The 24,951-nt window shown below is 39.6% G+C and overlaps 1 long non-coding RNA gene across 2 annotated transcripts in view; it reads right to left on the bottom strand.

Annotated features, from left to right (window-relative positions):
* LOC123608552 overlaps positions 1-12,508 on the bottom strand; it is a 33,794-nt gene extending 21,286 nt beyond the window's left edge. For both annotated transcript variants that reach the window (XR_006717292.1, XR_006717291.1), the window contains exon 1: positions 12,399-12,508. This is a non-coding gene — a long non-coding RNA (uncharacterized LOC123608552). The remainder of the gene's footprint in view (positions 1-12,398) is intronic.
* Positions 12,509-24,951: the final 12,443 nt, after the last annotated feature.

Below are 24,951 nucleotides of genomic sequence, written 5' to 3'. Positions count from 1 at the left end.
ACTCTCTGCAACTCTCTTCAACAAGTTGTGCGTTGTGGACTCACAACTATATGACTAACTAATCTTTGACAAAGAAGGAAAGAATGTTCAATGGAAAAACTCTCTTCAACAAATGGCATTGAGAAACCTGGACAGAGACAGGCAGAAGAATGAAATTGGACCACTTTCTTACACCATACACTAAAATAAATTCAAAATGTATGAAAGACTTAAATGTGAGACAGGAAATCATCAAAATCCTAGAGAAGAACACAAGCAGCAACCTCTTTGACCTCGGCCAGAGCAACTTCTTACTAGATACATCTCCAAAGACAAGGAAAACAAAAGCAAAAATGAACTATTGGCACTTCATCAAGACAAAAAAAAAAAAAAACTGCACAGAGAAGAGAACAATCAACAAAAGTAAAAGGCACCCTATGAAATGGGAGAAGATATTTTCAAATGACATATCTGATAAAGGGTTAGCATCCAAAATCTGTAAATAACTTAACAAACTCAACACCCAAAAAACAAATAACCTAGTGAAGAAATGGGCAGAAGACATGAACAGATATTTTTCCAAAGATGACATCCAGATGGCTAACAGACATATGAAAAGATGCTCAACATCACTCATCATCAGGGAAATACAAATCAAAACCACAATGAGATATCACCTCACACCTGTCAGAATGGCTATAATTAACAACTCAGGAAAAAACAGATGTTGGTGAGGATGCAGAGAAAGGGGAAACCTCTTACACTGTTGGTGGGAATGCAAAGTGGTGTAGCCACTCTGGAGAACAGTATGGAGTTTCCTCAACGTGTTAAAAATAGAATTACCTTATGACTCAGCAATTGCACTACCCAAAGGATACAAAAATACTGATTCAAAGGGGCACATCCACCCCCAATATTTATAGCAGTATTATCAACAATAGCCAGAGCCCAAATATTCATCGACTGACAAATGGTTAAAGAAGATGTTGTATATATATATATATATATATATATATATATATATATATATATATAATGAAATACTAGTCAGCCATCAAAAAGAATTAAATCTTGCCATTTGCAACAATGTGGATGGAACTAGAGTGTATCATGCTAAGTGAAATAAGTCAGTCAGAAAAAGACAAATACCATACGATTTCAATTATACATGGAATTTAAGAAACAAAACAGACAAACATAGGGGAAGGGGAAAAAAAGAGAGGCAAACCATAAGAGACTCTTAACTATAGAGAACAAACTGAGGGTTGCTTGATGGGGAGATGGGTGGGAAGATGGGCTAAATAGGTGATAGGTATTAAAGAGGGCACTAGTTGTGATGAGCACTAGGTGTTTGTTGAGGTACAATTGACATAAAATAAAATCCATAATCACAATGTGCAATTTAATAAATCTTAACCTGTCTTCCACAATCAAGACAGCGAACATAGCCATCACCCTCAAAAGTTTCCTTGTTCCTATGTATTCCCTCCCTCCTCCCCTCACCCCTCCACTTTTCTGATATTTTTAATGTCAAATGTTGTGTTTTTTTTTAACCACCCCTCTTTACGGCTCTAAAAAAAAAAAAAAAAAATTCTACTCCTGAAACAAATATTACACTATATGTTTAGTAACTAGAATTTAAATAAAAATTTTAAAAATATATTTTAAAAATGCATATGGATACTTCATTCTATTTGATAATTCACATTTGCTTTAAGATAAAATCTGCCCTCAAAGAGTTTGGTTTACATTTTTCAATGTCCTACTTCCCCTCCAAGCAAATCTTCAACCAAAATTGATGTTCCAAGATGGTAGACTAAGTGTTTAAGGTGGTGTGCCCAGTTTGAGAAGCACTGGCCTAGGGCAGCTACCTTGCCCAAGAAAAATAAAAACACCTTTATTTTATCAGCCAGAATTAATTTGTCCAATTAACCATATTTATAAGAGATATTAGCTTCTTCCCCACTGCCAAGGCACCTGATTCTAAAGGGTTGTGGGTAAAATGGAATTGAACCAAACAGATTAACTGAGTAATTTAGCAGGAGAAAGGAGACAAACACATCAGTTAGACAGATGAAGTTCATCATGGCTAAACTCAAAATAAGCGTAAGGCTTGACATAAGGCAGAGCATCTTACGAGCAGGATATTTTTAGCTTGGACTGAGATGTAAGGACATGTGAGAGAGAAAGGGGGAAGGAATGTGTGTGCGTGTGTGTATAAGAGGGAGAGAAAAAGAAAATTTGGAGAAGGAGCAAAAAGTCTGTTTTTATTAGAAAAGAATGTGGTTGGGCACCTGGCTGGCTCCGTCAGAAGAGCATGCAACTCTTAATCTCAAGATCATGAGTTTGAGGCCCATGTTGGGGGTAGAAATTACTAAATAAAATAAATTAAAACTTTAAAAAAAGAAGAAATAATGCAATTTATTTTTAATTAATAATTATTTAATATTAATAATTATAATTATTAATTATTTATTTTATAGTAAATATAAATATATTTATATTTATATAAATAAATAAATATTTATTTATAATATTAAATATTATAATTATAATTATTTAATTATTAATAATGCAATTAATTTTTTTTTTATTTTAGAGAGAGAGAGCACAAGTGCAAGAGAGGGGCAGAGGAAGAGAGAGAGAATCCTAAGCAGGCTCCATGCACACTGCAGACAGAGCCAGAAGCAGGGCTCCATCCCACAACCCTGGGATCATGACCTGAGCAGAAATCAAGAGTCAGATGCTCAACCAACTGAGCCACCCAGGTGCCCCCATTCAAGTATTCTTTTAAAATGTCATCTCAGAATTGATGAACTACAATAATTTCTTTCAGTCCCATTTGAAAAATGAAGATAATACCTACTATAGCCCTTTTTGTTTTGTTTCATTTATTTATTTTTGAGAGGGAGTGCAAGCAGGGGAGGGGCAGAGAGAGGGAGAGAGAAATAATCCCGAGCAGGCTCTGCACTGCCAGCTCGGAGCCCAATGCAGGGCTCAAACTCATGAACCATGAGATCATGACCTGAGCCAAAACTAAGAGCCAGCCACCCAGGCGCCCTATTACCTACCTACTACAGCCTTGCAGGGAGACGGTGACAGATAAATAAAGTAACATTTGCCTGACATATGGAAGGTCCTCAGGAAATATAAGACATATTATTTCTACTACTTTTTGCCAAAAGCAAGTTAATTTCCTTCTTCTCCAAAATAATATTTTTGTTTTTATTGGAAAAGTTTACATTGTAAAGGGGAGCATTCACCTAATCACAAATGAAAACAATATACTGAGGGGTAAAGCAAGACAGTATTTATCCTCCCCAGATTTTTCTATATTTATACAACAAATATATGTGAGTATTGACCCACACACGAGGTGATAAATTGCTTTTTAAAATTTATTCACTTGAGCACCCTTAAGGTTTTTCACACCGCACTGCATAATGGACAGAGTCATACTAGAGGAGATGCAACTCATTAATTGTCTTTCTAAGAACTGCTAGGTTCTATCACTGAAATTAATATAAATTACCATACCTATGCTTAAAGTGTGTTAGGTTCTAGTAGTGTTTTACTCATATTTGTATCTTCCATAATAGACTTGAAGATTTTTCTGATCATTGTTAACTAGATGTGCTCTTTCCCACCTTTACAAGGTCATGGATTTCTGTATTATGCTTATAATTGTTATGGAATACCGCTGCATATTGCAGCTATGTGTGTTTATATCTTATCACCTCTGCCAGCACATTGAAAAATGGAAATGACAGGTTGTGGCAATGACACAGCATTGGTCACTAGAAAGAGTGGTAGAAAGATTGCAAATAAACTGAGAGCAATTCTAATGATCAACTGTGGTTTCCAAGCTGTATAGAGAAGGGTGAGAAGCCAAGCAGGGAGTAAAAGATGAATTAAATAGAGGGATCAAGGGGATCAAGCTCTCCTTGTGCTCAAATAGTCAGTGGAGTTGCAGAGAGATGCAAGAATTAAGAGTAGATGTTAGGGGTACAGAGAAAAAAAGTAAAATTCACATTGTATGTGGTAGAGAAGCTCAGAGTGATGATAAACTTCAGCTGTAACTCTCCAAGTGGGTAATGGAAATGAGATTTAAGAGTTGGGGAAGGGGCACCTGGGTGGTTCAGTCAGTTAAGAGTCCGACTCTTGATTTTGGGCCAGGTCATGATCTCACAGTTTGTGAGATCAAGCTCCAGTAGGGCTCCAAGCTGACAGAGCAAAGCCTGCTTGGGATTCTTTCTCCCTCCCTCTCTGCCCCTCTCCTGCACACGCACAGTCTCGCGCTCTCTCACTCTCTCTCTCAAAATAAATAAACTTAAAAAAAGGAGTTGAGGGGAAAATTGGGGTGCCTGGGTGGCTCAGTTACGTAAGTGTCTGACTCTTAAGCTCAAGTCTTGATCTCAGGGTCATGAGTTCAAGTCCCGTATTGGGCTCTGCCCTGGGTATGGAGCCTACTTTAAAAAAAAAAAAAAAAAAAAAAGAGTTGAAGGGAAAATCTATGGACCTGAGGAGGTAAATACATTCTGAAAGCTAGGATGCTAAAAGGTCCCCTGGATGCTGAAACTCCTCAGAAAACCTCGGGAGCTGGAGTAGCAGGGAAGACAGTGAACTGGGCATTTATAACAGGAAAACTCGTTTTCCTCCTTCTGTGGGGAAAATCCAGTTCTTCCCTGTGTGTTTCTTTCCTAGGAGTCTGCTTTACTTTTACCCAGAACACTTCACTTCTGGTCACTTCTGGTTACCAGTTATGTGGAGGCTTTTCCCCATACCAAGCGATTCTCTGGGATACAGGCTGGGTATCTTACAATTTAACTCAGTTCTGATACTATCTACCCAGATATAGTGTCAGATCCCACCGGTTAAGGCCTCAGTCTCACAAGACTGCCCCCCCCCCTCCCCTGATGCAAAACACACATCAAATGCAAGTTGTAAATCCAAGTTATCACCTGGACTTCTGACCAGCTGGCTATAGATTGGAGGTTCCAAAGACCCCCAACTTGGGTTTGGTTCATTTGCTAGAGCAACTCACGTAACTCAGGGAAACACTTCGGTTTGTCAGTTTCTTAAAGGATATGATAAAGGATACAGATGAATAGTCAGATGAAGAGAAACATAGGGTGAAGTGTGGTAGCATTTCTGGTGCAGAAGCCTCTGTCCCCATGGAGTTGAGGTATGTCATCCTCCTGGTATTCATGTGTTCCCCACCTAGAAGCTCCCTGAACCCAAACACTACTGGAATGTTATGGATGCTTCCTCATGTATGCATGATCAATTATTTACTGTTTCCAGCCCTTCTTCCCTCTCTGGAGAGTGTGGGGTAGGCCTGAAAATTCTAAGCTTTTAATCTTGGATTGGTTGTTCTGGGGACCAGTGCCTATCTTGGAGCCATCCAGGAACTCACCCAGAGTCACCTCAATAGAACAAAAAATGTTCTCAGTGCTCTTATTCTTTAGGAATTTACAAGGGTTTTAGGAGACCTGTGCCAGGGATGGAGGTCAAAGACAAATATTAGAGCAAGAGGTGCTCCTTGTGTTCTTATCATTTAGGAAATCACAAGGGTTGTAGGAGCCCTGTGCCAGGAACCAGGGGCAGAGACCAATATATTTTTTTCCATTTTTTTAAAGTTTTTAAATTTATTTTGAAAGAAAGAGAGAGAGCAGGAGAGAGGCAGAGAGAGAGAGAGAAAAAGAAAATCCCAAGCAGGCTCCTTGCTGTCAGCACGGAGTCTGACTCGGGGCTCAATCTCACAAACCATGAGATCATGACCTGAGCCAAAATCAAGCGTCAGACACTTAACCGATTGAGACACCCAAGCACCCTTACTTTTTCTATTATTTCATAGTGCCATAAGATCTTCTGAGAGTGTGTGTATGGGGTGACTGGAATGTCAGTAGACAGCAACTACAAGTTGGAGAGTGCATGGCATTATGTCAAAGGTATCAAAGGAAGAGGAACATTTTCACCAGCATAAAGGAGTAATGATTTCCAATGGTGGTTCTCAGAGTCTAGTTCCTAGATAAGTTACACCAGCTCCACCTAGGAACTTGTTAGAAATGCAAACTCTAGGGGCACCTGGGTGGCTCAGTCGGTTAAGCGTCCGACTTCAGCTCAAGTCACGATCTCACGGTCTGAGTTCGAGCCCCGCGTCGGGCTCTGGGCTGACGATGGCCCAGAGCCTGGAGCCTGCTTCCGATTCTGTGTCTCCCTCTCTCTCTGACCCTCCCCCGTTCATGCTCTGCCTCTGTCTCAAAAATAAATAAACGTTAAAAAAAATATATTAAATAAAAAAAAAGAAATGCAAACTCTAGCCTCCACTCCAGATCTACTGAATCAGAAGCTGGCAGTGGGCTCAGAAATCTGTGTTTTAAGAAGCCCTCCAAGTGGTGCAGAGGCTTGCTAAGGTTTGACCACCGTCGGTTTAGAAGTAGCTACAAACAAAGCTGAACAACGGGTCAGCATCCACCCATTTACCATCACAGCCTTTTCTTTAGTCATCTGTGGGATTCAGATTTCAGTTAAAGCCATAAAATAGAGGGAGCATTATGAAGAAAAGCCGGGGCAATAGAGGGGTTTGTTTGCAATGGAAGAAGGGTTCCAGAGGCAGCCCTGAATGTTGACTCTCTTCCTTCCTATCCTAAGCCCTTGCATGGGCTCAGCCATCCTGACAGAAACTGGGGACAGGAGTATACAAGAGGGCAAGCTGAATTAATAACTGTAACAGCAATATTTTATAATAACCATAATTATACTATTAATAATTACATATAATTGGTAGCTATTAATCCTGTTTCATTCATAAAAACCAGCAAGAAGATAAGTGTCATGGTGTTCCAGGGCTGAACGTGGAGAAAATGTTCACTCCCACACTTACAGTTTTCAGATGGAACAGACATGGCCACATGGACTAATGTTTTTCAGTTTATCCTTAAACTAACCAAATAGGTCCAGTAGCATATTAACAAGCCCACAGTACCTAAAAAGCACTTAAGTTCACGGAGTTAGTATAAACTTATACTCATGGTTTCTTCCTTTGCTGTGATACATACCCCTCCCAAATCACCACTGAGATGGTTCTCCAAATGAAGCTAACCACACCACGTGTTGCTTCAGCCTTAATTACACAGGTTATGTCACACCTAATTACTATTTACTTCATTTGCATGTTGTTGTTGTTTTAGGAGATTGAGGAGGAGATCCTGAAATTTCAAAAACTGGGAACAGCACCTGCAGAGTTCAATTACAGTTGGACCTTCTCCTCCTGGCTAAACTTCAGCTTTGTTCTTGGCTCTCTGCACTGGAGTCACAGTAATGTAAACATTAGAGAACCTCATCCTCTTTATCTTGTCTGTTACTTCCAATGTCCCTCCTGAATTTACTGATCTAACATATTCTGTTTCTAATAACTACTAAAGTGAATACATTTCTTCCCTTCAATAAAACAGATTTCCTTTCTGATCAATATAACTCAGAGTGAAGGGTGCCTGCATGGTTCAAACGGTTAAGTGTCTGACGCTGATTTTAACTCAGGTCATGATCTTGCAGTCCATTAGTTTCAGCCCCATGTTGGGCTCCATACTGTCAGTGCAGAACCTGTTGGTATTCTCTCTCTCTCTCTCTCTCTCTCTATCTCTCTCTCTCTCCCGCTCTCTCTGCCCCTTCCCTGCTCTCTCTCTCACACAAACACAAAATTGAGAGGTAGATATAGAGATTTCCAATATACTTCCTGTCTCTACAACTGCATAACCTCGCCTATTACCAATATCACTCACTAGAATGGTATGTTTTTTACCAAGGGGGAAATTACATTGGTGTATCATAATTACTCAACGTCTATAGTTTACTTTACACTTCACTCTTGGTGTTTTACATCCTGTGGATTGAGACACAAGTATAATGACCTATCATTATATCATACAGAGTATTTACACTGTCCTAAAAATTTTCTGTGCTCTGCCTATTCATGTTTCCCTACTCCTACCCCTGGAAACAACTCATCTTTTTATTGTCTCCATATTTTGCCTTTTTCGGAATTTCTTATAGTTGGAACTATACAGTATGTAGCCTTTTCACAGTGGCTTCTTGCACTTAGTAATATGCATTTAAGTTTTCTTCGTGTTTTTTTCATGGCTTGATAGTTCATTTCTTCTTAGCACTAAACATTTCCCTTGTGTGGATGTACCATAGTTTATTTACCCATTCACATACTTAAGGACATCTTGGTTGCTTCCAAGTTTTGGCAATTATAAACAAAGCTTCTATAAACATCCATGTGCAGGTTTTTGTGCAGACGTAAGTCTTCAACTCCTCTGGGTAAGTACCAAGGAGCACAATTGCTGTATTATATAAGAGTATGTTTAGTTTCGCAAGACATTCACCAAAATGTGTTGGCTATGCCATTTTGCATTCCCATCAGCAACGTATGAGATTTCCTGTTGCTCCCCACATCTTTGCCAGTATTTGGAGTTATCAGTGTTCTGGATTTTGGGCCTTGTCATAGGTGTGTAGTGATATCTCATTGTTGTTTTAATTTGCATTTCCCCAATGACATATGATGTGGAGCATCTTTCCATATGCTTATTTGCCATCTGTACATCTTCTGTGGTGAGGGGTATATTAAAACCACTGACCCATGTTTTTACTTGGGTTGTTTGCTTTTTCACTGCTGAGTATTGAGTTCTTTGTATACTTTGGATAACAGTCTTGTGTCAGATGTGTCTTTTGCAAATATTTTCTCCCAGGCTGTGGCTTGTCTTCTAATTCTCTTGATATTGTCTTTCACAGAGGAGAAATTTTTAATTTTAATTCAACCCACTTTCTCAATTGTTTACTTCATGGTTTATGCCTTTGGTGTTGTATTTTTAAAAACATCATTATACCTAAAGTCAGCTTGGTATTCTCCTATGTTATCTTCTAGGAGTTTTATAATTTTGCATTTTATATTTTGTTTTATTTGTTTTTGTCGTTAAGTGAGCTCTAAGTTAGGCATGTCTTGAACTCACGACCCTGAGATCAAGACCTGAGCTAAGATCACATGTTGGATGCTTAACCAAATGAGCCACCCAGGCACTCTTGCATTTTACATTTAGACCTATTATTCATTTTGAGTTATTTTTTGTGAAGGGTGCAAGGCAAGACATAGAATTTTAAGAGCTAAAGGTTAACACTATGCGAAAGTACAAGCAAGGTTAAGGGTCACTTGGTTGGGTGGATCAAGTCATGTAGGAATTGAGCACAAGGGAATAATTATTAAATGTTTACTTTGAGAAAGAGCTAGAGAGACCATGCATGCATGCATGCATGCACATGCACCCAAGGGAGGAGCAGAGAGAGAGGGAGAGAGAATCCCAAGCAGGCTCCATGCTGTCAGCATGGAGCCCCACCTGGGGCTGGATCCCATGACCATGAGATCACAATCTGAGCTAAAATCAAAGTCAGACACTTAACCAACTGAACCACCCAGGCGTCCCAGAGAACTAAAGAATAATTATTAAGGACTGGAGTTAATTAAGGACGTCTTCTTGGAGGAAATTTGAAGGAAGTTCACAATTGAAATGTGAGGAGGGATGTTGATGAGCTAGTTTAAATAACCTGAATTGCACAAGCTGCAGAAAACAGACAATGTTTACCCTGAAAAGAAAAGAATGAAGCTCATGAGAAAGAAGATGACTGGCTATTTTCTTCAAATATGTGAAGATCTGTCATATGAAGTAAAAATGGCTGCATGAATAATACCTGGTTGGATGGTATCTGCCCGGCTCATTTCCCCTTCTGTGTAAATGGTCCAATTCAAAAAATGACCACTGCAGCCACATTTTTTAAAATATTTGTTTACTTTTGAGAGAGAGAGAGAGACAGAGTGTGAGCAGGTGAGGGCCAGAGAGGAAGACACGGAATCTGAAGCAGGCTCCAAGCTCTAAGCTGGGGCTCGAACTCATGAACCGCAAGATCATGACCTGAGCAAAGTCACACGCTTAACTGACTGAGCCACCCAGGTACCCCTGTACCCATGTTTAAAGTACTTCACCAGCCCCTCTTCATGGCTCAGTTGTTTGGACCCAAGAAAGCATCTCATCCAAGTTAGATATTCGAATTCTCCCTTTTGGAAATTTGAGATGGTTCCAGTGGAGGAGGTGAAAACCTAGGGGGTAACTGACCCACTAAATGGAAGTGACCTGAACTACTAAATGACTACATAGAGACACTCCCCTGCCAAACTGCATTACACTGTGAGCCTGCAAGAAACAAGCCTTTATTGTATTAGGCCACTAAAATTTAGGGGTTGTAATAGTGATTCATCCACCTTGACTAATAACAGCAATTTATACTACATCACCTCTAAATATCCCTTCAAACTCTTAGATGCCTTAATTAAAGTAAGATTAAAAAAAAAATCTAAATAGATGATCTGCAAGATGGAGCAAAGGCAAAAGAAAATGGAAGCAAGAGATTAGTTATAAATCTAACACAGAAATTTAGAATCTAAATCATGTCACTTTTGGGGCGCCTGGGTGGCTCAGTCCGTTAAGCATCCAACCTAGGCTCAGGTCATGATCTCACAGTTTGTGAGTTCGAGCCCCGCGTCATGCTCTGGGCTGACAGCTCAGGGCCTGGAGCCCCCTTCGGATTCTGTGTCTCCCTCTGTCTGCCCCTCCGCTGCTTGCACTCTGTCTCTCGCATTGTCTCAAAAATAAATAAACATTTTCAATAAATAAATAAATAAATAAATAAATAAATAAATAAATAAAGTCACCTTCATGAGAGGCTTTCCTTCACTCCTCAATCTAAATTAATTAATAAATAAATGAATAATTAAAAATAAATAAACAATAAATTATGTCCCTCTCACTCTTATTGCCTTTCATACTCCCCTAAACTTTTTCTGTAATAGTATTTACTATAAATTACTATTTAATTTGTAATTATATATATCTGTAGGGGTTTATTTATTTAAAGTTAATCTGTCTCCCTGGATTGTAAGTGTCATGAAGAAAGTGACCATCTCTTTCAGTTCACTTTTTTATACCCAATGCCCAACACAGTAGATAGCCAAAAAAATATTTGCTGAGCTAATTAAGTAATTCTCAGATTTCTAATCTGAAACACTGAAGAAATGTTACACATTGTCTGAGTCAGTATTCACATATTGAAGAAACGGCAATATTTGTACAATCAAAAAACTAACGACTTAGGGAATATCAACTGTCTGCTGCAGTGTGCAGCACTCCAGAGTATGTCAGTCAACAAATATGAGTTCCATTCCTCCAACTCTCAGGACATATGCCCCAAACCACCAGATGAACTGTCTGCAACAATGGAACGTGCAATGAAACAAGAAAGATGGACGTTTAGATACTGGTCTTCTGAATACCAGGAAGGCCAAGAACTAGTCCAGGCAGGATGTCATTACTTGAGGAGCATCAGGGCCATATTAGAGCAACAGTGCCCCTCGGCAGTAACCAATATTCCATTGAAAGCCCCTGGACTAGGGGTGCCTGGGTGGTGCAGTTGGTTAAGCTTCCAACTCTTGATCTTGGCACAGGTCATGATCTCACAGTTCATGAGTTCGGGCCTCGCATCAGGCTCTGTGCCGATGGTACAGAGCCTGCTCAGGATTCTCTTTCCCTCTTTCTCTGTCCCTCCCCAACTTGTGCGCTCTCTCTCTCTCTCTCTCAAAATAAATAAATAAAACTTAAAAAAAATTTATAAAGCCCCCGGGCCTATGTTCTCAAACTTAGTGTGCCAGGTCCTGTCTTGGCCCAATCTTTTCGTTCTAAGCCTTTGGCCAGCACATTAACCTGGGTAGTCCTTATCTCTCATTAGATAACCTATCTCCTGTCTTGGCAAACATGACCCTACTCTGTACTGGACACACTTGTACTATTCTTTTTTTTTTCTTTTTTTCTTTTTTTTTAACGTTTATTTATTATTGAGAGAGAGAGAAAGACAGAGCATGAGCATGGGAAGGACAGAGAGAAGGGGAGACACAGAATCCGAAGCAGGGTCCAGGCTGGGAGCTGTCAGCACAGAGCCTGATGCAGGGCTTGAAGTCATAGACCACGAGATCATGACCCCAGCCCAAGTCAGATGCTGAACCAACTGAGCCACCCAGGTGCCGCACACTTGTGCTATTCTTGCTCTCAATTATGAGTAAGATATTCTTGGGGCGCCTGGGTGGCGCAGTCGGTTAAGCGTCCGACTTCAGCCAGGTCACGATCTCGCGGTCCGTGAGTTCGAGCCCCGCGTCTCTGGGCTGATGGCTCAGAGCCTGGAGCCTGTTTCCGATTCTGTGTCTCCCTCTCTCTCTGCCCCTCCCCCGTTCATGCTCTGTCTCTCTCTGGCCCAAAAATAAATAAACGTTGAAAAAAAAAATTAAAAAAAAAAAAAAAAGAGTAAGATATTCTTACTTCAATTTCTAAACAAGTTGTCCAACTAGAAAAGGACTTCTTTCTTCCACAAGTGATCCATTTTTTCGTAATCGAGAGTTGCTCAGCAAATAATATGAGGAAAATGTTCTCTTTGGAAAAGCAGAAGAGGAAAGGAAAAGGTAGTTTAGATTTTCCAAGAATATTTCTTATAAAATACTCCTATAAAATATTTCCTGAAACAGGCATGTCGCACCCAAGCTCTAAGTGTTTTGGGAGGACAATTTTTTTTTTAATTTGTGGCATCATATTACAGCCTTTCATATTTACATTTCATAATTGTCCTTTGATAACTGTTCAAACGGAGTCTGTTTCCCCGGTATATTAACGGTGGCTTCAAAAAAGTAGGGGAGGGGGAGTGGAAGCCATCAGTTCTACAAAGAACAATGTGCTGAGCAAATTGACATAAACGGTATTAAGGGAATTCTGGTATTTTCTAAGTAATAACTTAAGGATATTGAACAGAAGTCACTAGCCCACTGCAAGGCATCTTGTGAAATACTGTCTTCTGTCTCAAATGGTTATGAAATGAAAGTTAAAGGAGTACAAGACTGAACCTCACATTGCAAGCCAAGGACAATTAGGTAAGTTAATAGGTGTGATTTATCTCTCTCTATGGATAGCAAAATGAATTTGAAAAGTGCTTTGTAACCCAAAGAGCTTGGCTCAAGTTCAAACTGCTCCTACCATCTGTTTCCAATGTTGATTTGCAGAGTCCTTGGGTACTACTCTTTCCTGACCAACTCTCTGAAGTTACAATGCAAAGTCCTGTGTAACTACACTAGGATACATTTGCTTATGCCATGTTAGGTATGATACATGATTTGGATATGGCGCTTCACATGTATTATTTATATAGTCCAAGATTTTTAAGTACATTCCTTAATTCTCCACTTGGTCTCGTTCTGACCATTGGCACCTGTGATGGATCCAATTATTTTTTGGTTAAATTCAAAATCTCCAAGCATGACTTGAATTACATACTATGTTGACTTGTGTTATTACACCCAGTATCTTGATTTTTCTTTAATCTCCCTGTTCTATAAAAATTTCAGAAATAATCTCATGCTCACTCACTGGCTAGGGCTACAAATACATCCAGAGTGACAAGAGTTTATTTTAAAAAGCTAAAATAGATGTTTCCACTGCTAGGAAAAATCCTTTGAGTCATACAGAAATTAGTTCGCCAAAGGTTTGTAGGCCATGTCCAAACAAAACCCCAAGATTATTTAAATCACAACTTAAAATCTACAACTTTGGATTTTAGTATCCAAAATGACATCCTAAGATATAATTTTGATAGTCCTGTGAAACTTTCTCACATAGACCAATCACGTAGAGAACATTTTCATTTTATCTGCAGTAGCTAAAAATGTGAATTTATGCTATTTCAGCAGTTCTTGCTATTTCTCATTAGTTTCATTGACATTTATATGCTCAAAAAATACCAAAAATAATTTTGTTCTGAATAAGCTTCAATTCTAATATTGTCATTTATTTGATAATACTTTTCTACCTTCCTTCAAAGCCCACTCACTAATGGATAATTAAGCACTTTTCAAATTCCTAACAATATGTGTGGTATGAAACAGAGACTTAAAACTCATTATAATCTATCCAAGCCATAGACGTGATGGATACTCTTACACAATTCAATCAATGTCACCCTTGGATGTTAGGGCAGTAAAAGAGGGCTGGCCTGAAGGGGCTAGAGCTACTTTTCCAGCAAAATGGGAGAGATTATGAATACCCTAGGTCTAGGTGGTCAAGAAATCATGTCCAGAGATGTCAACCAGACAGGAAGCAGCACATGAGGATTATAAAGGCAGGTACAGAAACTAGCAGGTAAGGGAATCAACAGGAATGGTTACCTTGGTAGCATTCCTTGCACCGGTGAGTTGCCCCTCCCTGTGCCAGCCTAATGGTTCTGGCCAGGGCTTCCTCTGTTCTCACCATTCTCCACCCACCTGGGCACAGGTATGGATTTCTGAAACAGACTGAATAAATCATAGGGCTAGTGCATTAGGGTTAACTGTGCTCCTAGTTTTTGAGCTGGTATAACACCATCTTATCTTTAACTCCTACTTTTACCCCATTGCCAGAACAAAGTATTGATGGGTGAGTGGAGACTGGCAAGGGGGGAGTTGTAGGTAAGAGTTGAGCCAGAAAAGGACTGAGCCAGTTCCTTTTTCTTCACATCTGAGGAAACCTAGAAACTGGCAAATGTAGAATAGCACCATCTCCAGTATTGCAGCCATTTTCTATTGGCCTCCTGGAGACAGGAAATCAAGTGATCTCCTATAGTTTTTTACTTGAAGATGTGAGAAGTTACAGGAACAAAAAGAGTTAATGCCTTTGAAACACAGACCAAGAAAACTTGTACTGAAATAAATTTCTAGGTCCAACATGGATCTACTCCTGCCCAGGGTGCCTAGTCAGTAAAAGAAAACTTAAATAATTTTCATGTCTCTGTAAATGGTCCTCTTGACCAGAAACACAGTATATCCAGTCAGCCAGTCCCCAAACCAAAGCCACTCTGGGGCCTTCTCACCCCCAACAAAGATGACTATTGGCTCCAACCAATCAGATATTTTTATTTGTCTCTCTCTAGTTCTCTATTCTTTTTTTTTTTTAAACATTTATTTATTTTTGAGACAGAGAGAGACAAAGCATGAACAGGGGAGGGTCAGAGAGAGAGGGAGACACAGAATCTGAAACAGGCTCCAGGCTCTGAGCTGTCAGCACAGAGCCCGACGCGGGGCTCGAACTCACAGACCGCAAGGTCATGACCTGAGCTGAAGTCAGCCGCTTTACCGACTGAGCCACCCAGGTGCCCCACTAGTTCTCTATTCTTTATTCTATAAAAGCTTCTTGCCTTCTACCCCATTTGGCAATTCTCCAAATGGAGACTGTCCATGAAGTGTTAAATAAAGTTTGTCTGTATCACATAATTTGTCTTCTTTAGGCATTTTTTTGATCACTTGTAACACCCTTTCACTCATAAATGGGCTGTAGAACAGATAACACAGGTTTCTGTAACACAATTTAACATTTAAATGAGTTTACTGGCAGGGGGAGGGAATCTTAGAAAATAAAAATTTATTTCTAAAGAAATTAAAAGTTTTTATAGTATTGGGGCGCCTGGGTGGCTCGGTCAGTTAAGCATCTGACTTCGGCTCAGGCCATGATCTCACGGTTCGTGAGTTCAAGCCCTGCGTCAGGATCTGTGCTGACAGCTCACAGCCTGGAGCCTGCTTCAGATTCTGCGACTCCCTCTCTCTCCGCCTCTCCCCCACTCATTCCCTCCCTCTCTCTCTCTCTCAAAATAATGAACATTTTTTTAAGCTTTTAAATTTTTTACAGCATCGAGATACATGATATACAGATATGATGCTGTAAGTGAGCAACCACTAAAATAATAGAACTCTTCTGACACAAAACCAGGACTAGATTTATTATGTTTCAGTGACTGGCATGGCACTAGAAATAATTGTCTAGTCTTTCTCAACAATTTGAAAATTATAATTATGGATGAAAAATTCAATCATCTATTCCACCACATTCTATAAAACAGGAACACTCGTGTCCTACCATTTATAATCTAGTTTTTCAGGCACTCTGTCCTCTGCCTGGGCCTCCATTCCCTCCACCTCCACGCCAGGGCACTCAGGACTCAGGACCCCATAATTATTCTCTTGCTGAGCTACTCTTTGACCCTCTGAGCTCTGAGATCCCAGCAGTTGTGCTAAACCAAAACCCGGCATTAGTCGGTTCTCTGTGAGGTGGTCACTAACCTAGACCAAAATCTGCAAAACTGAGACCTCAGAGGGGGAAGAGAGTAAGACAAAGAAGGTGAAAAATGGAGCCTTGATGCAATTCTTTGAGCAACCTTGGTTATTTGGTTACCAGGCCCAAGGCAAAGTCAACACTGTGAGTTTACTGGTACCTGCTTCCAAAGATGACAGATATAATTCATCTTTAAAGCCTAAGAGGTAGGCAAACTGGGCTTCATGCGTGTGTGACCTGGGTTCTGCTATCAGAAAGACAATGTCTTGAAATTATTAATAATTTAATCTTTACGCTTGTGCTTTGAATGTTTACTTACTTATTTGGGGAGAGAGAGAGGGAGGGGTATATATAGAGAGAGAGATAATCACATAGCCTACGTGGGCCTCAATCTCACGAACCACTAGATCATGACCTGAGCCAAAATCATGGGTTGGAGGCTTAACTGACTGAGCCACGCAGGTGCCCCTGCACTTGTACTTTGTCAATGAGGCGTGATGGGGTAATGGAGCATGCATGTGAGCAGAGCAGATACGGGCTGTAGGCAACAGTAAACTCGGGCCCATGAACATGGTCTGTGGCACAAAAGTCAAGCCAAGAGACCAGGTGTCCTGGGGATCTGGTGAGCACCTGCATGCCTCAGGGCTCCAAGGTGATTAGAGATTGGCGGTGGCAAAGGTAGTAGCAGAAGCAGCAGAGGACTGGCCCCACCAGGGAACAGTGCTGGCACCTGTGGTGGGAGGGCAGCAGCCAGTCCATCCCCTGAGCCAGTTCTTCCTGGGGAGTCTGCACAAGTATTAACTCTCCCACCTGAGCTCTGGAACAGGCGCTGCTGGTGCTCAGGTAGCAAATCCTGTCTGTAATTATTACAGAGTAAAAGCATATACACAGAATTTCTGGGTCCTGGACACAATTCCAATGTTGCGCGGGGTGGGAGGTAGTACTTGCCACATACCACCAAGCAATTTCTGGAGAGCAGCAGGCGCCTGAGAATTCAACCCAATTCTGACACTATGCATTTGGAGATGGCATCAGCCTCCATAGGTTCAGGGTATGATCTCACAAGATTGCCTCCCTGCACACACACATATACACTTGAGACGTCTAGAGTGAGCCCAGGTTGTTACCTGCATATCTGACCAATTTGCTATAAATCAGAGGTTCCTACAACCCCCACCTTGGATTTGATTAATTTGCTAGAGTGGCTCACAGAACCCAGAGAAACATTTTACTTACTAGATCACTGGTTTATTAAAAAGGATATAACCGAGGAACCGCCATATGGAAGAGATACACAGGATGACATACTAGGGCACAGAGTTTCCATGCCCTCTCCAGGCGTACCACTCTCCCAGCACCTTCATGTGTTCACCGACCTGGAAGCTCTTGGAACCCACCGTTTTGGTTTTTCACACAGGCATAGCAGATTAAATCATTCACCATTGTTGACTGATTGAACCGCCAGTCTCCTCCCCTGCCCAGAGGTCAGGAGGTGGAACTAAAAGTTCGAACTCTCTATTCACAGGTTGGTGTCCCCGGCAACTCAGCCCCCACCTTTTAGTGGGGTTTAAAATTCACCTCATTAATATAATAAGGAACAACTTTGTTACTCTCATCAGTTAGGAAATGCCAAAGGTTTTAGTAGCTCTGTGCCTGGAATGAGGAAGACCAAATTTGTTTCTTATTATAAATCACAGTGTTACACACAGACATTGCAATAAGGCATCATAGGGAGTTACGGCAATTCTTTTGTTTAGAGTCTTTGTTTTTGAAAACCGTGCAATGTAGCAGAACAAATATCCACAGACTTAGAAATTAAGTTTCAAGATTGTCATATTCAATGGAAAAAAATGGAAAGAGATGCTCTCTCTTTCTCTGCCCTTCTCCCATACTCGAACTCTCTCGCTCTCTCAAATTAAAAAAAAAAGTTTTTCCTTGTAATTAAAGATAAAGTGCAATCCTTATCAAAATAACACCAGCATTCTTCACAGAGCTAGAACAAACAATCCTAAAACTGTTTGTAAAATTGTTTGATAACCAAAGCAATCTTGAAAAAGAAAACCAAAGCTGGAGACATCACAATCCCAGACTTCAAGATGTATTACAAAGCTGTAATCATCAAGACAGTATGGTACTGCCACAACAACAGACACTCAGATCAATGGAACAGAAGGGAGAACCCAGAAATGGACCCATAAATGTATGGTCAACTAATCATTGACTATCCAATGGAAGAAAGACAGTCTCTTCAGCAAATGGTGCTGGGAAAACTGGACAACAACATGCATAAAAATGAACCTGGACCATTTTCTTACACCATACACAAAAATAAACTCAAAATGGATGAATGACCTAAATGTAAGACAGGAAGCCATCAAAATCCTAGAGGAGAAAGCAGGCAAAAACCTCTTTGACCTTGGTTGCAACAACTTCTTACTCAACACATCTCCAGAGGCAAGGGAAACAAAAGCAAAAATGAACTATTGGGACCTCATCAAGATAAAAATCTTCTGCACCTCAAGGGAAACAATCAGCAAAACTAAAAGGTAACAGACAGAATGAGAGAAGATATTTGCAAATGAAATATCAGTTAAAGGGTTAGTATCCAAAATCTATAAAGAACTTGTCAAACTCAACACCCAAAAAACAAATAATCCAGTGAAGAAATGGGCAAAAGATATGAATAGACACTTCTCCAAAGAAGACATCCAGATGGCCAAGGGACACATGAAAAAATGCTCAACATCGCTCATTATCAGGGAAATACAAATTAAAACCACAATGAGATACCACCTCACATTGGCCAGAATGGCAAACATTAACAACTCAGGCAACAACAGATGTTGGCAAGGATGCAGGGAAAGAGGATCTCTTTTGCACTGCTGGTGGGAATGCAAACTGTTGCAGCCACTCTGGAGAACAGTATTGAGGTTCCCAAAAAAATTAAAAATAGAAATACCCCATGACCCAGCAATTACACTACTAGGTATTAATCCAAGGGATACAGGTGTGCTGTTTTGAAGGGGTATATACACCCCAATGTTTATAGCAGTGCTATCAACAATAGCCAAAGTATGGAAAGAGCCCAAATGTCCTTCAAAGGTTCAATGGATACAGAAGATGTGGTATGTGTGTGCGTATATATATATATATATATATATATATATATATATATTACTTGGCAATCAAAAAGAATGGAGTATTACTTGGAAATCAAAAAGAATAAATGGAGTATTACTTGGCAATCAAAAAGAATAAAATCTTGCCATTTGCAACTACATGGATGGAACTGGAGGGTATTATGCTAAGCGAAATTGGTCAGTCAGAGGAAGACAAATATCATATGACTTCACTCATATGAGGAATTTAAGATAAAAACAGATGAACATAAGAGAAGGGAAGCAAAAATAACTTTAAAACAAGGAGGGGGACAGGGGCGCCTGGGTGGTTCAGTTGGTTAAGCGTCTGACTTTGGCTCAGGTCATGATCTCACGGTTTGTGAGTTTGATCCCCGCATCAGGCTCTGTGCTGACAGCTCGGAGCCTGGAGCCTGTTTCGGATTCTGTGTCTCCTTCTCTCTCTGCCCCTCCCCAACTTGTGCTCTGTCTCTCTATGCCTCTCAAAAAATAAATAAACATAAAAAAATTTTTCAAAAAAAAACAAAACAAGGAGGGGGACAAAACATAAGAGACTCTTAAATATAGAGAACAGAGGGCTGCTGGAGGGGTTGTAGGGGGGGATGGGCTAAATGGGTAAGGGGCATTAAGGAATCTACTCCTGAAATCATTGTTGCACTATATGCTAACTAACTTGGATGTAAATTTAAAAATTAATTAATTAATTATTTTTTTAAAAAGATAAAGCATTATAATGCATAAATGGGCCTATTGAATTACATACAAATTATATACAAATGATGAAGGCAGTGGCAGGCTGTTGTACACAAGTTACAGGAAATGTCAGAACAAACATTAAAATGCCAATGTATAAGTTTTCCTGGAAAGTTAAATTCACACTCAGACATACACATATGGATTTTTATGAAGGGTTAAATCTTTCTAGAACAGTTGTGCCATGAGAATCATTAAGTCTAGATGTACTAAAATTTACATTTCAAAATAATTGATCAGAAATTTATCCTAATGTAGGAGCACCTGGCTGGCTCAGACAGAAGGCATGTGACACTTGATCACATGGTTGTGAGTTCAAGCCCCAAGTTGGGTGCAGAGATTACTTAAATAAAAATAAAACTTAAAAAACATTTTTTTGAATGTATCCCAAAGTTGTCACAGCCTATCAAATACTCTTAAGAGCTCAGGAACAGTTGTATCAGTCGATCCCCAAATTTTAAATTATAAAAATATGTGTGTGGGGTGCCTGGGCAGCTCAGTCCATTGAGCATCTTGCCTTCAGCTCAGGTCATGACCCCAGGGTCAAGGCCCTGGGATCAAGCCCCGCAGCAGACTCCAATTATATCAAATGAAAATAAAGCTAAAAGTGTAAATTTTGATCACATAATAAATAAATTTGCAGAAATATGAGCCAGAAAAGTCTTATGATCAATCAAGATATCACATTAATCAAGTATTATTATTTATTGCATTCACAAAATTATGATATCAGAAATATTATTTTAAAATCTGTAAGTTATGTTGTTACTCAGTTATCAATATTTTCCCAATTACCTTTCATAAATAATATAGGGATTTTTGGGGTGCCTGGGTGGCTCAGTTGGTTGAGCATCTGACTTCAGCTCAGGTCATGATCTCACACTCCATGAGTTAGAGCCCCGTGTCAGGCTCTGTGCTGACAGCTCAGAGCCCGGAGCCTGTTTCAGATTCTATGTCTCCTTCTCTCTCTGACCCTCCCCCATTCATGCTCTCTCTGTCTCAAAAATAAAATAAAACATTGGGGCGCCTGGGTGGCGCAGTCGGTTAAGCGTCCGACTTCAGCCAGGTCACGATCTCGCGGTCCGTGAGTTCGAGCCCCGCGTCAGGCTCTGGGCTGATGGCTCAGAGCCTGGAGCCTGTTTCCGATTCTGTGTCTCCCTCTCTCTCTGCCCCTCCCCCGTTCATGCTCTGTCTCTCTCTGTCCCAAAAATAAATAAACGTTGAAAAAAAAATGTTTTTTTTAATAAAATAAAACATTAAAAATAATAATAACATAGGGATTTTTTAAAAGAAAAACCTTTAAATTTTAGTTCCTTTTTTTAAAATTGATTTATTTAAGTAATTTCTAGTACCTAATGTGGGCCTCAAACTCAGGACCCCTAGATCAAGAGTGGCATGCTATTCAGGCTGAGCCAGCCAGGGGCCTCTATTTTAGTTCCTTTAATGGCACGTTTTCCCCGCTCTTTGAACAAGGGGTTCCACAGCTTTTTTTTTTTTTAATGTTTATTTATTTATTTTGAGAGAGAGTGCATGCACACAAGGGGAAGGGGCAGAGAGAGAGGAGACAGAGAATCCCAAGCAAGGTCTGTGCTGTCAGCACAGAGCCTGATGCGGGGCTCGATCTCATGGACTGTGAGATCATGACCTGAATCAAAATCAAGAGTTGGATGTTTAGCCAACTGAGCCATCCAGGTGCCCCTTTAATAACATTTTCTTTTCTCCAGCTTACTTTATTATAAGAATGCGGTATATAACACATACAGCATACAAAATATGTGTTAACTATTTGTTATTGCTAAGTCTTCTGGTCAACAGTAGGCTATTAGTAGTTAAGTTTTGGGGGAGTCAAAACGTGGATTTTCAACAGCATGGAGGCTTGGTACCCCAACCTCCATGCTTTCAAGGGTCAACTATATTCTTGGAGAACCTACTATGTGCTGGACCCATTGCCATACTGGGATACAATGGTGAACCTCAAAAGACAAAGTGCTTCTCCTTAGGGCATTTACAGTCTAGTGGGTGAGAATAATAAAATAAAAGAATCACACAAATACATGTAAAATACAACCTCAAAAAATACTTAGAAGAAAGGAATATAATTGGGGAGATCAGGGAAGTCAGGAAAGGTTTTCTCAGGCAATTGAAGTATCTGTGTTTCCCCATTATATTAGCTAGATTCAAATGATATAGAAGGAACAGTAAGCCAAATACTGTGTGTCTCATTCTGAACACTCAGTTTTAATATAGAATTTCACTGGGGTGCCTGGGTGGCTCAATAGGTTGAGTGTCTGACTCTTAACTTCAGTTCAAATTGGGATGTCAAGGTTCATGGGTTCATGAGTTCGAGCCCCACATCAGGCTCTGTAAGTGCAGAGCCTGCGTGGGATTCTCTCTCTCTCTCTCTGCCCCTCCCCTGCTCAGTCTCTCTCTCTCTCAAAATAAATAAATTTTTAAAACTTTAAAAAATAAGATAAAATAGAATTTAACCTCTTCATCTGTGCTAATAGTCTTTTCTTTAAATGTTTATTTATTTTGAGAGAAAGCTTGAGTCAAAATCAACAGTCGGACACTTAACTGAATGAACCACCCAAGCATCCCTATCTGTGCTAATATTCTATTGACATCCCCTCTTAATCTTTATTTTAGGGGACCAGCACCATTCCTTTCTGCATCCTTTGTCCCTTGGTCCCCACGTGCACACAGCAGCCTATTCTACACTCAGGCTCTCCACAGCCACCACCGTCACCGTCACACACCCACACCTTGTCCTCGTTGTCTCCCCACTACAGCTTCCTTTCCCTCTTCTCAGGCAATTAATCAGGGTGAAATATTCAGTAGTGAATGACCATTACCATTTGCATTTCTTTCACCATTTGCATTTTCAGAGTATATGTAATAATGACATCTGGAAAGTGTAAAAAGGTGAAACAATGAATTACAGACTGCAGAGGAGAGCTGACTGAACACTAGGAACCTTCTGAGAACTTATATTTTATAGGTGGCTGGCCTTGGTAGATGGTATTTCGTTGGTACCAAACTGGGAAACATGGTCTTTGGAACAAATAATACTATGTTGTTTGAGAATATCCACAAAATTCATAAAAGGTATTTAAAACAATTTCTAGAGGGCTGCCTGCCTGGCTCAGTTGGTAGAGTGTATAACTCTTGATCTCAGGGTCATGAATTCAAGTCCCACGTTGGGTGTAAAGCCTACTTGATTAAAAAAAAAAAGGGGGGGATTTCTATAAAATTCCTCTTTTCCGTAAGAAATCATTCCTAAAAAAAAACTCAAGGCAAACATCACTGCGAGATTGCCTGTAATCAGTTCAGATACAAATACAGATCAGGTTACATCATTGCTTAATTATAATGTAAGGAGCCTGGGCTTTTCAGGGCTCTAAATAAAGTCTGGGCAGCAATTTGGTTACACACACACACACACACACACACACACAAACCAAAAACCAAGCACATATGTTACTAATCTTCCTCTGAGAGTTAGGAAAATACACACCCTAAGATGTCATACAGTAAGAACTTTACAATTGTTTATACCATATTAGGAAAAAAGCTTATGCTATGATTAACTAGCAGGTTTTTCTTTTTGATTTGGTAACCGTCATATTGGTTTAGGAAAACATGAAACAATTTAAGTCAGTTGTAAGTTACTTGATTTCCATGTTGTAGCTATACGACTATAATTCTTTTCAGTATTAAGTTGTGATTACAAGTTATCTAATTTATATTATAATAATTCCCTTAAGGAATATTTATTGATAGACAAAAAAAAATCAAAACATTTCACTTTTTCTGTTAACACAATATCATATTACATTTTATTGGCAGGGAATTTTTAATGCTTTATTAGAGGCTTTTACTATATTTTGACATGAAGGAAGTTAGAGGTACTTTCATTTAGAGGTACTAGAAGAAAGAAATCATTATTTATTGAGCATTTATGATATGCCAACCAGTGTTTTGGACATTAACATGTCAGATCTCATTTAATTAGCTGAACATTGTACCAAACCAAGTAAAGAACCAATTATTGTTAATATCATTATTAATAATAGTGATAGTCTTTATCTGTCACTTAACAGTTTACAAAGAAATTTTAATATAATTTTATCTTTATCAGTTTACATATTCATAGTTTAAAAAATTAAATAGTTCCACAAAATTTATTATGAAAAACAGTAATCCAATAGCTTCGTATGCCTCTGATTTTTGTTTCCAAAGGACGAATTTTCAATCCTTTTCTGTTTCTTTTAGTATTTATAGCCATATTTCTATACTTAGTTTTGTTACTTTAAACATGTCTTAATCTTCTATATCCATCAACTTTATATTATGGAAGACGAGAAAATGATTCTCTCACATACTAACTGCCCCCACACTCACATCCACACATCCACACTTACGAATCTTCTCCTTCCTCATAATACATAACTGTCTCATATTTTGATTAGATCAAACAGTATTTACTTTGTTATGGCCATAAAATAATTTGCATTGTTGAGCTAAGTAGCACAATGTGATTATATTTCCTCTCTTGTACTTTTCCTTAGTGCTTGTTTTTTCATTTGCTTAGTTTTCTATGTAACTTATATTAATTTACCACAAACTCTTTCCTAGAAATGTAAATCTTCTCTCAAAACATTTTTAAACCCTTATATATTCTATCAATTTTATCCCCCCTGGAGATAGCCATTCTGGAGCTTCTCCCTTTTCTACCATCCAGGACTTGCTGCTCCCCTATCTCTCACAGCTGCTGGCCCCCGCTCTCCCCTATCTCTCACAGCTGCTGGTCCCCGCTCTCCCCTACTCCTCACCTGTGGTGGACCTCCCATTTCCTGGAT

Source organism: Leopardus geoffroyi, chromosome B2 (assembly GCF_018350155.1).
Source record: "Leopardus geoffroyi isolate Oge1 chromosome B2, O.geoffroyi_Oge1_pat1.0, whole genome shotgun sequence".
Classification (NCBI taxonomy): domain Eukaryota; kingdom Metazoa; phylum Chordata; class Mammalia; order Carnivora; family Felidae; genus Leopardus; species Leopardus geoffroyi.
The sequence above is the reverse complement of the archived record's forward strand: the minus strand, read 5'-3'. Positions and strand labels throughout refer to the sequence as shown.